General features: G+C 38.9%; 1 protein-coding gene and 1 long non-coding RNA gene across 3 annotated transcripts in view; both read right to left on the reverse strand.

Annotated features, from left to right (window-relative positions):
• Positions 1 to 22,757, reverse strand: part of TTLL10 (tubulin tyrosine ligase like 10) — a 200,565-nt gene that overhangs the window by 101,853 nt on the left and 75,955 nt on the right. The gene's annotated exons all lie outside the window — the stretch shown is intronic.
• On the reverse strand, positions 42 to 22,313 carry LOC149521716 (uncharacterized). The gene is made up of 2 exons (XR_016347792.1): positions 19,348 to 22,313; positions 42 to 2,910 (listed from the first exon to the last, which is right to left on the reverse strand). It is a non-coding gene; the product is annotated as an uncharacterized LOC149521716 (long non-coding RNA).

A 22,757-nucleotide genomic window follows, 5' to 3' on the forward strand; every position in this document is an offset into this window, starting at 1 on the left:
AAATCCACATTACTTAAAAATAAATACAATTCCGAGCTGACTGGGGAGTCAATTTTTTTATTACATATTCAATCTGAAGTTGTGAAATAATGATCCAAATTAAAAGGCAGCATTACAGCAAGGTCTGTATCGTAAACACACATAAATATGCACATATACAATAACAGCCAATACATTCATTTGTTTCTTTGTAGAATCAGGAAATACAATCTTTGTGAGAACATTTTTATTCCAAGCATGTGGTTTTTGGTGATAAGACAATGATTACATATTTGCAGTTAGAATACTCAACCCGTCATAGCAAATACGGTAATTAATGGTAATGGAGTGGGTGAGCAGAGCTTTAGAGACTGTGATAAAAGAAGAAAAGGAGTGGCAAGTTTTAACTGCAATTGTTAGGGTACTTCTCACGCACACCCAACCCTTTAAACTGGATGGTCAAGACACCAAACAAGATTTTCACTAATAATTTACCCAAGAATATGTTTTGCTGAAAGACAAGTTAGTTTCTTAAAGCTAATTGCCAAAGAGCTGTGTCAGTGAAATGCCAAATTTTCTTTAAATCAAGGAACGTTTTCAACTTCAAAGACGATTGAGTGCCATTTTGAGAGGTTAGATTGGGACTGGAGGGGAAAGGAAATAGAACGGATCCTATTAAAAGAAGGTTTAGTTTGAGCAAAATCCAGTAGGTAAGTGTTGGACAATTAAATGTTTAGACAAAGAGTATTGAAGGCAGCAACAAGAGTTCACTTGAAGTTCAATGATAGCCCATTTAAAAAGAATAAGCAGCAGTCTAGGCAACATATAATTAATCTCTTGGTGGGAGATTATTGAAAGAAAGTTTATTTAGATTTTTAAAAAAGGATTAGAATATGTTGAAGAAAAGTATGGCAATTATACCAAATCATCTGTGCAAATTCTACTTCCCCAGAATAAGGTATTTTAAGAGGAAATAAAATATTATATATATTTTCCATTATCATTGTCACACCATGGTAATTGCAAGCTAAATATGTTTTGTTCCTGGCACATTTTCATTTCAATTTAGTTTGTTTGCATTAATATAAAAATCAAGATTTCTCCTGTTTCAGGTCATAAGATGATCCCCCACTGTGGTCAGGAAGAAATTCCTCCTCATAGCTGCATACTGAATAATATTGCACAATTAGATACATTGTTTTAGGTAATTAATAACCTGGCACTGGCTCTTGTAGACGGGATACCAAATAAGATGGACCATTTGCCTTTACTATTACTATGTTCCTATCCTTAACCATTAGCAAGAATAACTGCTAATGGGCTTTGTAGCAAAGTGAATAAATGCACTTTCCTTTCATTTACATTTTAAATATTTCTGTGATCATATGTGAAACAGGGCACATATCTGTCTTGTCCTAAGGTGGTTTTTCTCACTTGGCCTTGCCATTTGTAGAGCCCTGCATGGATATAAAATGTGTATCTGCATCTGTATCCACAAAAATGAGCCACAAATATCCACACTGACATCCTGGGATGCAGATACCTGCAGATATAAAGCAGATATCTGCAAATTTACAGGGTTGTAGTTACAAAATTTGTTCCCAGATCCGCATCCATATCAGCAAAAATGAGCCACAGATATCCACATCCACATCCATGGATATGGATACCCGCAAATATAAAACAGATATCCACAGATTTGCAGGGCTTTAGCCATTTGCATCTCTAAAATACAATAAAAAAAAATACATTGCAAACACAAATCACAGTAGAATAGTGATAGAAATGTAGCCGTGCTAATCTGGTGTAGCTGAAACAAAAAACAGGACTATGTAGCACTTTAAAGACTAACAAGATGGTTTATTAGGTGATGAGCTTTCATGGGCCAGACCCGAGGAAGTGGGTCTGGCCCACGAAAGCTCATCACCTAATAAACCAACTTGTTAGTCTTTAAAGTGCTACATAGTCCTGTTTTTTGTTACAAATCACAGTAGTTGCACACCTAAGTATGTGGCACCTGCAAAGCTTCGTGCCTGCACTTAATTTGTGGTGCAAACACCACACAGCTTGTCACAACTAGCCTATTAGTTACTAGAGATGAGTGGACAGCAGAAGATGGTGCTAGGCATTAGTCAGAAGTCAGGAATATGCATCACAAGAGCTGACTGAGACACCATACAGAGAAATTAACTATGATTAACCAGTGCCACAGGCCTTTTAGGAGGAGTCAGATTCCACAGTCCTGCCATTTATTTTCAAAGCAGTAAGACCTGCTAAGTTGCAGGCTGCAAAACTACCCCTCATTTAAAAATTAAAAATTGCAATTCTTTTGAACCATCTTTCTATTTGAGTTTAAAAATAAAATACTTCCTTATTTAAAGATACAATGTGGTAACAAAACCCATTGGTCTCTTGACGTTTGTTTTATTTTGTTTGTTTTTCCTGATTTAACAAACAATTTCCAAATAAATGCAGCTACATGAAACTATGAACCATCTCGGATGACAAAATGGCCCAAGTTCACTCAGAGAAGTGATTTTTGTTTGACCAGGCAGGGCAATGAGAGGGGAAACACAGATTTCCTTGTTTTTAAAAGCCCTCAATAGAGTTCTTTTTATTAAATGTCTTACCAGTTCTGTCCTTCAGATGAGGGAAAATTTTAAGGTCAGAGACGACAGCTGCCCATTCTATAGTTGTCTTTGGAAACCGGTTTTAGTTTCCAACCTTGCTCTTTACCAAAGGTCAATACACATTCAGGACAGATCCTCAGCTCGTGTAAACAGGCATAGCTCCATTTAGGTCAATGATGCGATCCTGATTTATGCTAGCTGTGGATAGAGCTGGAATGTCTCTTTGGCAGACATTTTTTCAGCATGAGTTATTTTCTTCCTTTGATTCTTTAATCAAATTGTTGCACTGATTATTTTCATCCTAATTTAAAATAAAAGAATTATAGTCTTTTGTGCCAATTTTTCCAGGCTGTGGTGCATATTTATAGAATTACATTAGCTGCAGGTAGAAACTATAATCTCACTCTTCTCTTTGCAGTGAAATATCTTGTGGATCAATGCAGGGGAACATGCAATCAACAAAATAATCTTTCAGTTCATACCTATGTGATAGGAACATGCAAGCGCATACTCACTTGTTGGTTTTTTTTTTAATCACCTTTTAATATCGCTGCAGTTTTACAGCACAGGCCTAAGTGTAATAAAGGCAGACGTTGAACCAATACACTTGAATGGGTTTTTAAAACACACCCAAACTCCAGTGCAAAGGCCCAGAGCTCGGACTTCATTGCCCGCACTGAAATAACCAGTACCAACCTTTTTCTCTGTATTTCTGACAAGGCGAAGATTTAGCCAATGCGATAGACGGCATTACCAGACAGTATTAGACGAAAATAGCTAGATCTAACTTTGTCTGGTAAGACATCAATCAGCAGGCACTCAGGCTAGAGGAAATGCAATCAACATTAGTGGGGTTGTTTCAAAATTCAGGACTATAAAGGCAAAGGGAGGAGGGTCTGAGAGCCCCACACCAGCTTTGTAATTCTCTTGTAAATATTTAACTTTGATTTCTTTGCTGATAAAGAGCACTTTTTTAAAAGAGTCAACTGCTTCCAGGTTACTGGTATGTGGGCTTCACTACTCCCAAGATGATGTAACAGACCTGAACTCACCTCAGGACAAAACAACCATTTTGTTGGGAAATTTCCCACTACCACCGATTCTGGCATAGGTTTACTTAGGATAACTACACAAGAGTGCTAGTGTGGAGCTCTGAAAGCCAAGATCCTCAAAGATCCTAATTCACATTGATTTCAGTAGAGGATCTGGGCCTGAATGATACAATTCTTCTCGTGCTATGGTGGCAAAAACCCCATTGGTCGTCTTTGTCTATTCTAGAGCTGCTATCAGAACTAGGACTGATGGGATTATTTAATTAAAAAAACGAGTGGCACAGATAGCTTTTGCTCCATTATAAATCAGTAATGCTTATGGAAATACACTGCTGTGAAATTGGTGTGTAGCAAGAAAAGAATCAAGCCCTAACCATTTGGGGAGAGAGGGACTTTCTTGGGCCTTCCTTGAGTGTCCCAACAAATCGTTCTAAATTTTATTGGTCTCCCTAGAAGAAGAATTGGCCATTTTCCTAGGTATAAATCATTTCTTTCAAGAACTGTCCTGAGTCATATGCAGAAATACATCCTTTTCAATTGAATATGTCTGTGCACCTCCAATTGGTGCCTGATAACAGTTATCTACATTTTGCTTTACTGTCCTGTCAATCCAAGCTCAGCACCCATCAGAGTCTCAAGCTATGTCTACACTGCAGGTTATTTTAGGAAAAAGGTACACAAATTGCAAGCCACAATTTGCGTTCCTTTTTCTGATTCTTTTTTCGGAAGAGGCTTTTCTGACATTTTGGCCCATCTACACAGGGCAGAATGTAGGGAAAACCTCTTCTTTCAGAAGAACCCTTATTCCTCATAAAATGAAGAATACAGGGCTTCCAAAAGAGCATGCCTGCTTTTTCGGAAACTGATCCGAAAAATCAGACACGTTCCCTGGATATGGCAGAGTTTGGGTATCCTGGAAAAACTCTGTAATGTAGACATAGCCTCACAGGGGTAGCCATGTTAGTCTGTTTTAGCAAAGACAATGAGGAGTACTATGCACCTTAAAGATAACAAATTTATTTGAGCATAAGCTGTTGTGGGCTGACGAAGTAGTCTCCAGCCCATGAAAATTTTATGCTCGAATAAATTTGTTAATTTCTAAAGTGCCACAGGACCCTTCAAAGTTTATTTTCAGGAGAGAGGATATATTGAAGGGGCTTTGTGCTACAATTCATCTTGTTTAAGTGGTAGTTAAAAACCAATTTGCAGAGCCACTCGCATTTCACCCTATTTCCTGAATCACTTTCAAACTGGTTAATAAGTAACACAATGGCTAATGACCAACAGATACTTTCTTGCTCCCTCATCACCTTCATTTTAATTTTACGTTACTGAGGGTGATAAACCTACAAAAGAAAGCGCTTTTACCAAACAGTGCACAAACTGTATTCATTCTAGCACAAAGCGACTTCAGTTTGACTAAACCGGTGTGCTTACCCCAGACATAATCAGCTGCCTTCAAGCTATGCAGATAATCATTTGGATCAGTTTGAATTCATGTTGCCACACATGCAAATGTTTAAAAAAAAACCCAGAAAGTTTAATTAAAACTTTCCATTGCTCCTGTGTTCCATAATAGTTTGTTTGGGCATGGAGTCCTGTGCCAAACCTCTTTGGAAGGGATGTAAGCCTTGTGGCTGGTTCTCTCTGTTGGGTAATTCCATTCTTTTGGAGAATGGTAGAACACAGCTGGGCGTGGAAGCCTCTTCACATAAGAATTTCTTACTCCTAAACCTCCCCCCCATTACAGAAGTGGGCCTAAGTCACAACATTCACATTCAGACTGAACGTAAATAAAGCTTAGGGATGGCAACATCCATTGCTTTGGTTTGGCCCATCACAATGACGGAAAGTTCACTAATGTTCCCAGGTTGCACAAACTTGGGATTCTGATTCAGCCACATCTCTAAACTTCATATACTGAGGTATAAGGTATCCTTCTGGCTTTAATGGGCCCAGTTTCCTACTCCATTATACCAATTTGACACCAGTTTAACTATTAATGTCAGTGTTAGACAAGAATCAGGCAGAATATCTGTTTCCCAGTTTATTGAAGCACTAAAAATGAAAGTGCCCAGGCCTTCAATCTTTGCTGTCCACTGAGGAGTCTATTCTCAGTGTGTGTGCACAACTCCACTCAACACGGTAGTTTGCTGGAGCTCTAAATGCTGGAGCTTGCTGAATTTTAATATGTAGGGGCAAATCTTTGGGAACAGTAAACTGGCATAGTTCCACAGACTTCACTGGTGCATTCTGACTTACACTAGCTGAGGATCTGACCATAAACTCAGTATTTCTATTGGGTGGCATGGAATTCTGAAATATAAATTTTGGTAATTAATTTATGATCTCCATTGTCTCTGAGCTGTGCTTTGGATGGGTCAGAAGTATATAAAGTCTGGGCTTCCATTACAAGGATTAGAGGAGAAAATAAAATCAGAGAGATAGACCAGGACCAAGAACTGAGGCAGGTAAAGATGAAGGGCCAAAGTTTTCCCTTGAGCTACATGTGTGCGGATTGTATTGCAGTGGGTGAGAGTTCTGCATCCCTCTATCCGAGGCTAGAAGTTGTACCTAATTAGGCCCCAGTCTTGCAAGCACATGACTTAAACTCATCTTTAGCTTTAAAAATGTGAGTAGGTCCATTTAATTCAGGGCTGTAAGCATGCATGTGTTTACAGAATTAGGGCCATAGTGTATTAAACAGTATTTTCACCTTCTGGACATATTTACAGGCATGCCTCTGCCACTGAGGCCAATGGGGCTGCCGTGTGTAAAGGGAATAGATGTTGATGTTGCCACCATGATTCTTTAAATCACTGACTGTCCAATTATATTAGCTAGTGAGTTTTTCAAAATCTCTTTATTGCTAAAGTGACACACACAGAGAAGACCTCCAATAATTTTATTTTTCTTTTTAGCAAAACAAATATTGTGCAAGCAACAGTAGTTGGGAAATGCAAAAGAACTCGCCCCTGGAAAAGGCCCTTTCTAAAATGCGGTGTTGACATATCTAATGAGATTGGAATTCTGACAAAGGGTCCAAGTTGCTATTCACTTTCCCACATTTATGGAGCGATTTGCCAGAGCTCAACCAGCAGCCTTTCTTAAGCTACAGCTGGGTGGGGCACAGTAGGCTAGCAAACAAATCCCTCAGGCATGAGAGTGAAAGAGGGGCCACTCCCATTTCAGAGGGGAGCAAGGCCACAGCTCAGGTGGGATGTCATGAGTCAAAGTATAATCGTACAGTAGAAGTATTCTCCTTTATCACCCGCCCCTCCCCTTCAGCGCCAACTGATTTTCTCATAAAGCAGCCAGATTTCAAAACGGTTGTTCCCTTTGTTAAACAAAACCAGAACCCGCTTCTAATCAGAAACCTCATCTGTCCCTGAGCTGAATGTAATAACATATTTCTGTTCGAGTCACTACACAATTAAAATGAGTTTCTGGGAGGGAGCGGCTCCTTATAGTCTACTTTTTTGTGTACAGTGGTTGTAAGAGTTTAATAATTGTTCTGCAGTTAGATTTAACTCGCTCAATTCTAAACAGAGTGATAGGAAGAATTAACCCACCTGCAACAGAAGTTGTCTGTCCCCTACCAGGTGCTGGTGGCAACAAAGATAAGACTGCATAGTAGATTCAACCATGGAGATAATTGAACTATAATGGGGTTGACAGACTTTTACAACCACCAATCTGCCTTGAAACCCCCCGCAACTCCTGCTACTGGTCAAAAATGGCAAGCTACAAGCACACCCTTCATCAGGATGGACAGGAATGGTGTAGTGTAACTACTCCATGGGCCCTGCCAGTTTTGAGAGCTGTGAATATATTATTGCATCTCTGGTGGGAAACAAATTAATTTTTCTTCATTCTACTACTGCAACCCTCATTCTAACCCCCTCAAAAATAAACTTCTGGCAGTAATGGAAAACAGGGGGGAAAATCTAGATTTCTGGAAACAAAAATCATATCCAAGAAGATTATCTAAAAATAAAAACACTATACACCAGTGTGAAGGTTAATTTTGTTCTTTTACAAACTTCTATAATTTGCCGCATTGGAATAATTTCCTACAAAGCTTTTGAAGTATTTATATATCAGAAATGTTGTATCTATTGATGACATTCACTAAGCTTTTAGTGAATCTTCAAAGACTTATAACCTTCCAGAGCCTAATACCAATGCTAATCTAATGTCTTACCCTGCTTGTCCAACGGTTCAACTTTGGCCTCAGTCATGATGCATACTCTTGTTTTTGAAGCACTTCTTCTGTCGCACGTAGTGGTTTGGTTCCTCTTTAAACATCGTTACCAGACAGTGTTAGAGTAGATCCAAAAATCCAGCACTGTCTAGTAAGATGTCCACAGAGGACCATAGTCTGTCCAGCAATCGAAGAATGGAGCATCCATTAATGTTCTCATATTCTTGAGATATCTCACTTCCCATCAAAACTAATAGGAATGGCTCAATAAACATTGTCCTAAATAAATAAGCAACCATTTTAATAGTTTACTGTATAGCTTATGAGTGGAAGAAAATAAACTTCTGGCAATAATGGAAAGTAAGGAAAACGTCTGAATTTCTGGGAACAAAAATATTTATCCAAGGAGATTATCCAAAAATTACAGGAGAAACTAGAGTAGAGAAAAATGAAGACAATCTTAACATTGTCTATAACTTTAGTGGTGTGAGTTGGCATTTCTGAAATAATTTACAAGACTAAATTTAAGATCATGGGATGAGGATAAATTTGGGTCTTAAGCCAAGATAACAGTGAGGCTACGTCTACACTGGCATGATTTTCCAAAAGTTTTCCGTTAAAAGCATTTTCGGAAAAGCACATCTAGATTGGCAGGATGCTTTTCCGCAAAAGTACTTTTTGCGGAAAAGCGTCCGTGGCCAATCTAGACGCGGTTTTCTGCAAAAAAGCCCCAATCGCCATTTTCGCGGTCAGGGCTTTTTTTTTGGAAAACAGTACTGTGCTGTTTACACTGGCCCTCTTGCGCAAATGATTTGCGCAAGCGGGCTTTTGTCCGAATGGGAGCAGCACAGTATTTCCGCAAGAACACTGACGATCTTACATGAGATCGTCAGTGTTCTTGCGGAAATTCAAATGGCCAGTGTAGACAGCTGGCAAGTTTTTCCGCAAAATCAGATGACTTTGCGGAAAAACTTGCCAGTCTAGACAAAGCCTGATAGTAGACTCATATGTGCTATCTTTTATAACTCAGCCACATAGTAATGCCCAAAAAGATATATCTCCTGATCATGTGTTTGTTCACCTCATTAAAAAAAAAGAAACACCTCTTTAGCATACACTGGATTCTACTTTAGTCCACAGTTATTCCATCACATTCATTTCCTAATCAGCGGCCACAGCATCACGTCATTCTGAACGGGTTAGCGCAATGGTTCTCTGCTTCATTCATTTGTGGTTCACTAAAAATTTTTAGACATAATTTGTAGACACCTTCCCCCCTCTCTCCCCAGCAGGACTACAGGCTGAAAGTCAATGTTTTATATTAACAACAACCTTTTCGGAACCCTTAGACATAGTCTGCAGACACCCAGGTCCGTGGACCACAGGTTGAAAACATCTGGGCTAGTGGACAGGATACTGGAGCTGGGGACCACTACTCCAAAGATCTATTCCTAGCTCTTCCACTAACCTGTTCTGTGACCTTGGGTGAGTCATTTCCCTCTGTTTTTTCTCACGTTCTTTGTCTGTCTTGTCTCTTTAGACTGCAAGGTCCTTGGGCAAGGACTTTCTCACTATGTCTCTGTATAATATCCAATACAATAGGGCTCTGATCTCAGGTAGGGTCGCTAAGCACTACTGTAATATAAATAATAACATTAATTTCAGCACAAAGCTTGTCACAGATGTTTGTGTGGCCAGCAGGGTACCTGTCACCTATTGTGCATTGCATGAAACCTAGACAGTGTCACCTCAGCGTGAAAATAACCAAACATTGCAATTCAAATAGTTAAAATGTATAGCACACCATACATGTGTGAAAGACCCTTCTGTTTTTTTGTCGTTGCTGCTTTTTGTAAAGCTTCACACCTGCCAAGAGTGCTGAAACACCTGTCTGTTCTGCTATGTGTAAGATAAAAATATCTAACAGCAATTATACCCTCTCAAGGATATCCTTGTAAATGATTATGTACAAAACCTTTAATAACTGATATCTGAAGGGAGAAACAGACTTCCTGCATTGTGTCAGTTCTCAATAAAAGGTCAAAAGACACAAAAGGCATCTGGGAACATCTTTAGGTCAGGTTCCCGTTAGCATTAAAACCCCTTTACATTGATTTTGCAAAGCAAAAAGGGGTTTAAAGCATGTATAATGTTGTGTAATTAATTCCCACTTTAAGGCTACTCTGTGCTGCCAGATTGCTGTAAAAGAGTGTTAGGGTAAATAAGATTAGGTCCCTTCATGTTTTCCTCCGGCTAAAGTATTATATTACAGACATCTCCCACATAATGGAGAAATATTAAGAGAAACTTGTTTTTTAAATTGTCGAGCATTTTAAACATTGTCGATGGGCATAAGTTGTAGAGTTTCAATCCAGATACAAGACTTTGGTTCTGGCCCACGGCTATTAATCACCTTCTTGGATAGTCCCCACTGTTATAGCAAACTAATGGAGAAAAGGAGTAAGTTTCCATCTATTAAATTTGTTGCAGGGAGAAGAGACAGAGAAAACTGCAAAAAGCAAAATTCAAAAAGTTAAGGGTGTGTAAGTTGACATTTCCTAACAAGATGACTATTCAGAATTTTTAAATCAGTGACTAGCTGGAAAAAATCATTTAGATTATGAAGCAAAGTTTGAAAATAGGGATCCAAAATGTTACTGCTAATAAATCCTTATTTACTGGCTCTTATTTTATTTTCTGTAAAGTTACAACACAATCTCTGGAAGTTAAAAATGGACAGAAAAGATTAAATCAGCAATTTCACAGCTACAGAACTTCATATTTTTGTTTGGAAGCATTTATTACCTCAGTTTTTGGTTGAAAGTGTGTTCAGCTTTATAGACTATGCCAGTTTTTATATTTATATGTTCATTTAAATAATATCGTCAAAGTGTAATCTAAGAAGAGGTGTTTTCTCACATTTGTAGTTAGCTTTTATAGACACCCAAAGCATTTTATTCTAGGTTTACTCATGCTTGGGAGTTCTTCAAAATTCTCTTCAGTCAAGCACCATTTTTCCTTGTATTATTTTCCATATTGGCCACTAACCTCTGGTTCCAAATTCGCGGTTGAACTTTTCCACGTTGTGTGCGAGACACCATAATCATCATTACCAGGCAGTATTAGAAACACAGAAAACATCCAATGCTGCCCAGTAAGATGGTAATGGCATCCCAGGATCGCAGTCTACAAGCAGCAGTTAAACCACCAGCCAGAAAGCCTGATTACTTGGAGAAGAAAAAATAAGAAAGAGAAAGAGAGAGAGAGAGAGAAATATAGAGAGAGAGAACCATCCTGTAATTGTCAACCTTTCGTGATAAATTATTAGAAAGTTGTAATTTAGTCCCTTCTCCCAAACAATTACCAGAAAAAATATATCTACTTTGGTTTCTGACCATTTTGGACCAAGGCTTGCTTTCCTTTTACCCTAAACTTTATTGTCCCCTCATACTGATAGATGATGTCAGAAATATCTAATCTGACAGCTCCTAATGCAACAAGTCTTTGGAACTGATGGATGTAACAAGATAGTAAATTAAGCCCAGCCAACCATCACAGCCAATGCACCGCACCCTATCTGCTGCCATAAGTTAACAGCAACAAGGCATAAACCCTGTAGGCAGTTGGATCTCATGAAGGGCACACTATGTCCCATCTTTAAAAGGTAAAGTACTGACAGATCCAACCTCTCTTTAAGTACATCTATGCAATTGCATATGAATTGTACCTGTCCTTATATCAGGCAACTGGTATTTACTGATTTCTTGAATCATCTTTTAAACCAGTTTTTTTTTTTTTTTTTTAAGCTTCAAAGAGAAGAATGTTGGGTACAAATTTGTCACAGATGAATTCTTAATACTAAGGAACTTCGGTTGTGTAGATTAGAATTCTGAGATTGTCAGCACTGTATTGCTCCCTTCACATAACCAACTATCGCTTCATAAGATTCTGTAAATGTGGGTTTTTAGGGTTGTATCACCAGGTTAAAAAGAGAGAGAGAGAGAGAGACAGGAAGCACAGTCACCTGGAACATTTTAAAACCTGTATAGCAGCTAAACAAATTAATGTAATTTGTCCAGCACAATGAGGCTAAACATTGACACCTAATACCCTTGAAAAGTAAAGGACTGTAAAATTACAAACATGCCTTCCATTGCATTCTGAAACCAGCTGGAAATCCCTGTGTGCCAGACACTGCTGACAGATAAAGCTACCAAAGCCTACTGTCTGTGGTAGTGTTTTTTGGTTTTGTTTTTGTTTCTGTCGTTGCCTGCTCTGTTGCTAAGACTTTTGCCAAGCCCCCACCATTTTGATCGCTGACTCTGTTAGAAGCAGTAAAATGGCCTCCAGGTTTAACTGTGGTTGTCAAATCCGCAGCTTGGGGAAGAGGGAAAAGAAACTGTATCTGTTTTCAGTGGATTTCAAATCAGCAGAAAGTTGGTCAATTCCTGAATACAAGTTCTACAGTTTTAATTTGTAACAGCAACAACAAAACTCTGAAAGGATCGGCTTATGTACCAAATTCAAAAGCCTGCCAAAGAGAAAGCCAGCCACCAAACCTCTCCCAACTGCAGACTGAGCTAACGTCAAAAGTGACACACTGAAGGAGAATCATAGCAAAAAACTATCTGGCAATTTATCTCAGTTAAACTCTCAAACCACAGAAGATGGAGAGACAATAAGTGATTAATTAATTAACCAATCAATCAATTAATTAATTATTTAAAACACTTATGCACCATATATATATTATGATTATATTGCAGGTATAATATATATATATACACACACACACACACACACACACAGAGAGAGAGAGAGAGAGAGAGAGAGAGAGAGAGAGAGAGAGAGAGAGAGAGATTATAGTCCAGGTAGAATAATGGATGGTTATTTAAATTCAGACTCACAAAAATTTTCAGTTAGGAAAAATTCCAATCACTAAATTCTGATGCCTAGAAGAGATATTAATATAGCACTTCTATCTCAGTTCCCCAGAACCCTTTAAACACCTGGAATTTGTGTAACTTGCCCCTCCTCCTCTTTTGCATAAAAAACTACCTGGGTTTTTGGTTCACCATTTTGTGCTGGCACTCAGAAAATGGTTAACTAAACGGTAGAGGAACTTCTCCTTTTTCACTAGACCATGCAGCACCCCATCTCATCCTAGCTATTAGGAAACTGTCAAAAAAGATAAAGCATAGTAAAAGCAGCTGACAGGTAGACGTGTTCCATTTAGCCTGTACAACACAAGGTTTCATTTTTTAACATCAATAATTCATTGAATTAAAAAGACAATTGAAGGGCGGGTTAGGCAATAGTTGCTCTGTCTAAAATCACCTAGATTTTAAGTGTGATAGTTGCATCTGAAATAAAGTGTAGTTTTTATGGAGGGCTTATAAATAACAAAACCTCCAGGCTACATCTAGACTGGCATGATTTTCCGGAAATGCTTTTAACGGAAAAGTTTTCCATTAAAAGCATTTTCAGAAAAGAGCGTCTAGATTGGCACGGACGCTTTTCCGCAAAAGCACTTTTTGCGGAAAAGCATCCTTGGCCAATCTAGACACGCTTTTGCGCAAAAAAGCCCCGATTGCTATTTTCGCGATCGGGGCTTTTTTGCGCAAAACAAATCTCAGCTGTCTACACTGGCCCTTTTGCACAAAAGTTTCGCGCAAAAGGGACTTTTGCCCGAACGGGAGCAGCATAGTATTTCCGCAAAAAGCACTGATTTCTTACAGTAGGAAGTCAGTGCTTTTGTGGAAATTCAAGCAGCCAGTGTAGACAGCTGGCAAGTTTTTCGGGAAAAGTGGCTGATTTTCCAGAAAAACTGACCAGTCTAGACACAGCCCCAGACTATATTGAACAGTGTGTTGATATATGGTATCTAGCTCTACTACCCACATAATACTAGAGAAATTATTTGCTAGAAAGACCATAGTTACCTTACAAGGAATACTTTTATAATTGGACCATAATCCTCATTTTATGGTATTTGAAATCCAAAGGAGATATTTTAAATAAATTGGCAAACACAAGATAATGTAGAGCTAAGATTTTGGCTATTTCACCCTGTTTTACCTATAGTACACTCTGCCTTGCTAAGATCTGAACACTAATTTCACTCATCCATGTGTAGACCTGGGCCCAGAAGAGTGAGTTAATGTTGAAATGGCACGGCAAAGATGGAACTGCTTAAAGTTTGTGGTTTTGAGTTACAACCGGAAATGCTTCCCACCAGTTTTTCTCCTTTATTTCCTTGGCTGTTGTGGCTCTGTAGCGTTTGAGCATAAAAATGGTTTTCCTAGGGCACAGCAAAAATTTCAGGGTGACTGAATAAAAGAGACGTATTGAAAACAAGCCTGCGATTGATTGTATTCAGGGCTACGTGTCTATCTAATGCTAAGTCAATATCTATGCCCCAATGCTTAAATGACAAGAGATTTTTTTTTAATAAGAAGTAGCGTCAGTGGGGCCTTTGGCCGCACTACAATGTTAATTTTATCTAAATCAGTAGCAGATAGTGTTTGCACCACGCAGAAGATGATCTATGTGAACAGGAAGTTCTGATCACAATTAAATAGCTCAAACATCATGGGCTAAATTAACTGCTGGTGTAAACTGGGGCCACTTTCTTGAGTTCCCTATTTTATATTGGGGTAAATCAAGTCATCTTTAATTCTTTGATGGTAAATTGTGTCCCTCTTTGACACTGATGTAAAAGGCCCAAATGCGGCTCCAACAGCCACAGTTATGCTCCCCAAGGAGCAGGCTGTAAACAAGTTCCAAAAGGGGCTGGACTATGTAGTGACACTTCAGACAGCAGAGTGGAGATTGTGGGTAGGGCTTGATCTGTGGGTACCCAGGTATACCAAGGTGGCCCTCAGAAATACTTACAGACAGAGGCTAGGTCAGTGGGTCCACAAATTATGCAAAACTAAGCACCAAAATCTCCACAGTCCATGTCAAAAGAGTAGTGGGCCCAATCTTCTAGTGTAGCTTGAGGAATGTAACAGCTGCAAAATGCCTGCCTCGATATAGGTTGGTCACTAAAAAGCCATTAGTGTAGGCTTTATCTACATGTAGGTATGACCCTAAATATACTGAATCTTGCCCTCAGGTATACTTCACAGCCTCCATAGCAGTTAATAGGAGCTGGTACATGACAGGTCATCATTAGTCCAAATTTGCCAACAGTTCTCATACAATGGTATCCAAGAGATCAGTTTTCCCTTAAATTTAGAGCAGAAAATAAGGTGGGTATAACGTGGGTATAACAACTGTTTGCAAATGTCGAGGTCTTTCTAATGATGACCACTGTACCTGAAAATGGCCTCCTGCTTTACATTCATGTAAATTTTCAGCCGTAACATCGCACTAGCTACTTTGAATCACTTAATCATGTTTGAAACAACAACAAAGGTGCACTCATGCTGTATGTGCACATTTGAATGTGCTGTCATAAATCATAAGTTCACGTCAGCCTCCAAGGAACTTAAGACATAAGGGTGGAGCCAAAAGGCTGCTGGACTCACTATGTTTTTTCTGATGCCATGTCAAAGATACAGTAGGGAGAATCCAAGTCAACCACCTGGTTTTTTCAGGTAGTGTAGGGATGGACCCAGCAAGTTTAGCAGTTTGCCAAGCTCCCACTACATTGTGCCAAAGCCCATGCACTTTGGCACAAAAACATTTAAATTGGTGGCATAGTGACTCAGCAGAAAGATGGCTAATTTAACTGTTGAGGCTGCAACAGCAAGACAATCCTAGTGAAAGACCCACGATCACCTTAACTAATCAAACAAAATATATATGATACATTAGGGCATCTGACAGTGACCGCTCCATCTGTTACACAGTGGCTCTTTTTTATAGATAAAGATCCCTACTGGTGAAACCATTTCAATGCTTTCAAATGAACCATAGCTGCTACACTGAAGCAGAGACCATGTCAAAGCTGTAACATGCATGTGAACATTGGCACTAACTCTGCTTCTGGTATCATGAAGTGAAGGTCCAGATTCTGCCCTAAAATTCACCCAAACACATCTCTGAGAGATTGCAGGCCCCAAATACTGATCTGCCAGAATGTCACCATTTCCCAAACATAATCTGCTCATTTGAGATGGGGGATGTCTTAGAATGTGGAGCGGTTTGGCCACAAGAGGAAAAAGCCAGATTCTAATCTCATGAATACTGTTTTCCACCAGTGCAACATCACTAGATCAGATCCTTTGCAGGTGTAAATCAATGCAGCACCACTGAAATCAAGAGCTATGTCATTGTACATCAGTCAGCATCTGACCCATTGACTTTAATGGAGTTACTCCTCATTTACTGCAGTGTCAATAAGACTGGGTCCACACTATGAGCCTCTTCCGCAAGAGGAAATGCAAATGGAGTGCTCATTTGCATATGCCACACTCATTTGCATTTCCTCTTTGGATCCCTTTTGCGTAAGAGGTTTTTGCGCAAAAAGACACTGTGTAGACAGCTCCTTTTTGCACAAAGCCCCCCTTTTGCACAAGAGCCGTTCTTCCTCATGTTTTGAGGCACAAACAGGGAATGCGACTTTCCCAAGGTCTCCCAACCCACCAGTAGAAGACTTGGAAATAGAACCCGACTCTCCCAGACTCATGCTCTGTCCATTCAGCAACACTGCCTCCTATGCCTGATGTAACTCCATTGACTTCAAAGAAATTACATCATATATAAACATAGCTCATTGTGTTGCAATATGTATTTGGTGAGATATGTCATTTTTCTGGATTCTGTGTACTTTGTGATTCTAAAAATATGAGTAACCTGTGAAATCTGTACAGTATATTGTCTTTCTGGGTCATAATTTACATAACATATGTTGACTGAAATGTTTGGGCCCTGAAAATTTAGCCAAGAATTGTTTATTCCTCATAACGTATAACTCATTGCTCTACGAATATGTACAATAAAGAAATAACCAGGAAGCTCCTTCTAGATCTCAAAGCAAACAATGTACATAAGATGGACATATAAGGAAAAGTGTAGAGGTTTCTAAAGCACCTAGTAGCTGAGCAGAAGTTCTATCTGGCATAGACTTGAAACTCTGTCCTTAGCCAGATCAGCTGACAAAGAAAAGTAAAATCCAAAGGGCAGAATTTAATGAAATTTCCACTGTCCTTTTCTTTATTAAGATCAGAAATTGGCCCTAAATTTGTAACAGAGAGAGCTTTGTATTTCAGACAGTCATTTCCTGATAGGAAAAATCCAAGTTCAAATTAACTGCTGAGCCTAATTCCACCTCTCATCTGAATTACACTTCAGCTGACACTGCATAGGAGTCCAAAGATAGTTTTTCATGAGGTCGGGTAGGTTTTTTTAAATCTGCGCATTTTACAAGGATGGCAGAAAATCTGGTCTCCAGTGTGGTCAATATGGCACTTTTCATCAGCACGACAGCCCTATTTCTATAACAGCTATATCTTGCCAACATGCTTCAACCAGGATGCAGAGGCACCATTTCAAGGAGAAGGAGGGTAATTTAGCTGCCTGTTTTAAATATAATGCCCATTCATTTCGTACCCACGGTCCTTCAACTGCCAACAAGAGGATAATTGCTGTTGGGTGTGGTGGGGTAGACACTGAAATTAGACCTCCCAACTCATTTTACACAGACCACTAAAAAGACATCGAGTGTAATGATTTTCATTAACTACTAACCTAGACTAGATTCATACCAATTAGCCAGTGATGAAAAGATCTATATCCCACTACCAAATTCCTTGTGATTGCCATACTTCCTCGTAGTTTGAGCAAATTCACAGCCGTGAAATCAGGTCTCCCCTGTGAAATCTGTTCTTTTGTTTGCTTTTACCCTATACTATCTGGATTTCATGGGAAACTAGAGTTGCTCAAACTGGAGGGCCTGACCAAAAGAGAATTGAAGGAGATCAAAAGATTATGGGGGGTAGGGATGATATTGCCACAGCCTTCAGAGCTGGGCAGACACAAAGCGGTACCCTCAGCTCTGAAGACGGTGCTCCACCAGCAGCAGTTCAGAAGTAAGGGCAATAGCATATCATGACACCTTTATTACTGTGCTGCTGCATTCAGAGATGGGTGGCTGAAGAGTGGTGGCTGCTGATTGAGGGTCCTGCTCTGCAGACAGCAGTGGAGAAATAAGCGAGGCAATACCATACCATGCCATCTTTATTTCTGTACTGCTGCTGGCTGCAGCTCTGCCTTCAAAGCTGGGATCCCTGCTGCCACCCGCTGTTCTCCGGCTGCCCAGCTCTGAAGGCAGCGCCATTGCTAGCAGCCATGCAGAAGGGCAGCAGTAACAAGCCCCACTACAGGTAAAACATCATGAAATTTCAGATTTAAATAGCTCAATCATGACATTTATTATTTTTAAAATCCTATGACTGTGAAATCGACCAGAATGATCCATGAATTTGGTAGGGCCCTATTTATAGGAAAGAAAGAGATAACATTGGCTGTTTTTATTTGTGGATGTCTAGTCTTCATAAATCCTTCTGTATCTGTTTAAGATTCTGAATCTGATTCTCCATAGCTCAGCCTCTTGTTTCATATCACACTGGTGCTAATTGGGCCTGAAATTAGTATAAAATGCTACCATTGATCTGAAAAGAGAAAATATTGATTTGGTCATATTGATACCCCCTCATTTCACACAGCCATGAAATGCACAAGATGCAAGTCAATACAGTATCAGGGGCCAGCTCTGTCATAGGAAACAGAATTTGCTATGAAAGAGAAACATGCTACAGAACTCTATGTACATTTCCAAAGTATAACCTCATAGAATCAGAAAAGCTAAGAGGAGAGACCTGTTAGATCATCCCGTTCCTCCTTCACTATAGGTAGTAAATGACATTTTCTAGTGTTTGGTGTAACTACTGCGTAAAGAACAGGAGGTACATACATAGCTTGGGGTTACTATAGATACTTCCTGATAGCCTCCAGCAACTTCAGTGTGAAATCTCTTTCACTGGAACCTCCCTCTTGTTTGACTACAGGACCTGATTCTGTCCCCATTGGTTCATGGGAGCTGAGATGAGTCTCTATTAAGGTGAGAGGCAGCAAAATTAAAAGTAGCACATTCTAGGTCATCTGTCATTTCAAAAAAGATGGAAACTCTTACTTCATATAATGGAAAGGGAGATGGCAGAGCTTCAATAACCTTTCTAATTCCCACTAAAACAAAGGAAAATCCTTCCTTAGAGCCTCCTTTGTCCTGTATTCACTTCTGTGGAAACTCAGCACATGGTAGGCTCAATAATATAACCAGACAAGGGAGTTTTAACTAACTCTGCCACATAATATTCAGTAGAATGCATTAATACTTCCAAACAAACAAAAATAAAAATGCTTTCCAAAAAAGTTTCACAGATAAGCTGGAAAATGTCAGTGTGCCCAAGCAATTACAAAACTGTGTCTATTTCTTAATGGCACATTGCAATGCCAACAAAAGTGCTTATTATACCTTGTTGTGGTGTCAATGATTATTCAGCCCCATAATGGCTGGTAAATTTCCTTCTCTTTACAGTATCTCGCTCACGGCCTGCACGTTAGTGATCTGCAATGGAAACAGATTGCTCTTGCATAGTCTGCTATTGTAAGAGACAAACGAACATGATATGATTTCAGAGGAATCCTATACTCTTCCTGAGGTTCTTGCTGTAGCCATTTTACAACAGATCCATTCAAATAATAATCTTTGCATGGTCTTGCATAACTGCAGACATTAGTGGCACACATGGCAAAAGAAAATGCCTTTTGTATCTCTGTCCATACAAAACCAAAGCCATACTTTAAATTCTCAAATTCTAGTGATCACCGTGAAGAAGATATTGCACAGAGAGCAGATCTGAAAAGTGAAATATAAATACTGAATTTAAGGAAATCATTAGCATGGCTGTGCAAGAAGTGTAAATCACTTCAAACAAGTGGCCATTTTAAAATTATTTGGATTGGCAGTTAAAGGACTGGAGACCACATTGTGACCTCAGATGCACTATTGTTAATCCAGAATAACTCCAATAAAGTTAATGGGGTTACATGGGATTTAGGCTGCTGCAGCTGAGATTAGAAGATGGCTCTAGAAGTTATCATACACCTCTTGGAAGAGATAATTCTTCATTCTTATCATACATGTTCTATCTACTAATTAATGCAAGCTTAGTGGCAATTATTATAACCCACTGACTGATATTTTGTAATTGTTGGCTCCAATTGGATATACAAATGCAATTTTTGGTCATGCTATTCTATTTGTTTGAACAGTTATATGCATCTTGATCACCATTTTAACTCAATACGGACTTTTTAAATTAAATGAATACAATCATTTTTCTTTGTTAAAAGAACTACTAGGAATTATACAAACTGAAATACTGCCCTGCTCACTGTTCCCTAAGAAGGTCACTTAGTGATATTGTCAATACTAAATAACCAACATACTATAGTGTCCTGTAAGCCACAAAACAGCAATGACAAAATAAAAGGCAGGGAACTTCCCAAAAGGCATGGAGCACTATACACATGAATTACGTATTCCAATAATTAACTCAGCCTGCGGGAAGAGAAAGAAAATGAAAGCCACCACCATTTTTAATATACACATTTCTGGGATGAATCCCTGTTTCACATCCAAGAGTAACCTATTACTTTAGCTTTATTATAATACATTCCACAAGCATTTACTTGTATCCAGTTTATTATCAGTTAATAAACTGCTAGCGCAGTTATTTCTGTTTGGACTGATAACTTTCGGAATTCACTCCATACTTTTACATAACTCTGTTTTAGGCTGAGTGCCTGAAGTTATCAGTCCTGCAAAGACAGAAATAATACTGAACCAATGTTCCAATGTACCATTCCTCACCATTGCCAGTGAAATAAGCAATTCAAACCCAGCAAAGGCCTAACAAGCGAGACAAATTTCTTGTTCTACAAAGCAGACAGCTCACTTGTAGTGTCCTAACTGCAAATATGGTCCTAATAAAAAATTAAACACTCTCTTTGGGAAGATAACACACAATTGCTATGGTGTATGCAGTGAAAATCCAAGCTACATAATGAAAAACTTCAAAACAAATGAAACTAGCATCAGGGAAACACACAGAGAAACACATCGTTCTTCTCTAACTTATCCACCCCAACATGTTACCATCTGAAAGAAGGCCTATATGCAGAGGAAAGACCCTCCTTCTGAATGGAGTGAAGGCAGCAGAGTTACAAGAAGGGAGGGAATGACAGAGAAAGGAAGGAGATTCTCAAGGGATAAGAAAGTGGCTGTAATCTTACCGTGGTAAAAGATCAAGGCAGAGAATGAAAAGCAAAAAATCAAAATATACAAACCACCAAAAATTTTTCAGTTTTCTGAATCCTCAATAGTGTACTTTCTCTGGCTATTCGGTACCCATGAAATATAAACCCACCCTAATGGTCGCCCAGGTTACCAACTTCATTTAGTTAATCATCACCATTATTACCAATGCTCAGGCCTTGAGAAAAAAGGAAAGAATGGCTGAAGAGGCGCGGAAAACAAGGAACTTAAATGAATCCCTTCCCTCCGCCCTCCCTTTTTTTCAGCACTAGTATTTAGCTACTGTACCTGCATTACCTTTATTCTCTCCTCCCTCCTCCATTCCCTCACCTTCCCCCTCCTCTTTTCTGAAGTACACAGTCAGGCAAAGTTCCACCAGCTTTAAAACAATCAGGTATCAATTATCCTCCAACCGAGAATGCGGAGTCTCCAGTTTGCACCCAGGTAGTTGCAGCTTCAGAGAGGAATGTGACTCTTGCGTGAAAAACTAACTTGTTAGTTAACCTGTATGGTTGAGCCTTAATCAATAGTCAGGGACTATGAAAAGAACAAAGCATGTGAAACTTAAGCCTTTATCTTTGGGCTTCATCAGATAAGCTATACCTGGAGTCTAAAAGGACAGGGAGACTTGTTTGGAAGCTTAAAAGCTTGACTGTAAGCTAGGTTCTGTTTCTAAAGTTCAGTCTATTTATTGACCATCTATTTAAGATTCTTTTTTTATCTAGGCTAAAAAACTGAGAGCTAACACATCTTTTTCTAATGGCAGCACCATTAAAAAAAAAGGCTAATTAAAGTGAAATGTGTATCCCAGCCATAATATGTAATTTCCTCAGGCCATTTCCACCTGCCCAAAGTATGTTAAGACCATTATAATTTTGCAAACAAAATATATAACAAATTAACATGAGATTGCATCCACCATATTTTATCCCCAATTTGCATTTTTGTAATTTTAAAACTCATTATTTGCCTTTTGATAAGACATGCAGCAAATTGTCACTTTGGTGACCTTTCTGCATTTCTCTTAGACTAAGGGCGTTTTAAGGATAAACCTAACCATGACTGAGATGAGTAAACCTTGAAAGAAATAGGGATCCCAAGAATGTTGAAGTGGAAATATACTTCCTTTCTGAAAAAGACATTGAAGCAATATGCAAACATTTGACTAATAAGTTATATGGGATAATTAAGCATATTTTCATTTGGAATTTCATTCAATTTAGTCTCTGGATAAAATAAAAGCTATCAACATTGTTTGTTGCAAAAAAGACAAGAAAAAAACTCCCCTTAATCTTTAAACGACCTTCAAGAGTGCAAATAAAATACTCTCACCAGGCCAGAGAGAGTTATACTCTGCTCTCACTTATACTCATTTAAACTCATTGACTTCATGGGAAATTAATGTCAAATGTCTCCCCAACTTCCACAGGAGCTGAGATCTAAAATAGCCTAAGTTTATCTATAGTTACGGGCTGATTTTCAGAGATGCCAATCAAATGCCATTTCCCATTGACCGCAACAGGAGCTCAGCACCTCTGTAAATCAGGCATTTACATTTTTTCAAA

The sequence above is a fragment of the Pelodiscus sinensis genome, chromosome 24 (assembly GCF_052426305.1).
Source record: "Pelodiscus sinensis isolate ZL-2025 chromosome 24, ASM5242630v1, whole genome shotgun sequence".
NCBI classification, from domain to species: Eukaryota; Metazoa; Chordata; order Testudines; family Trionychidae; genus Pelodiscus; species Pelodiscus sinensis.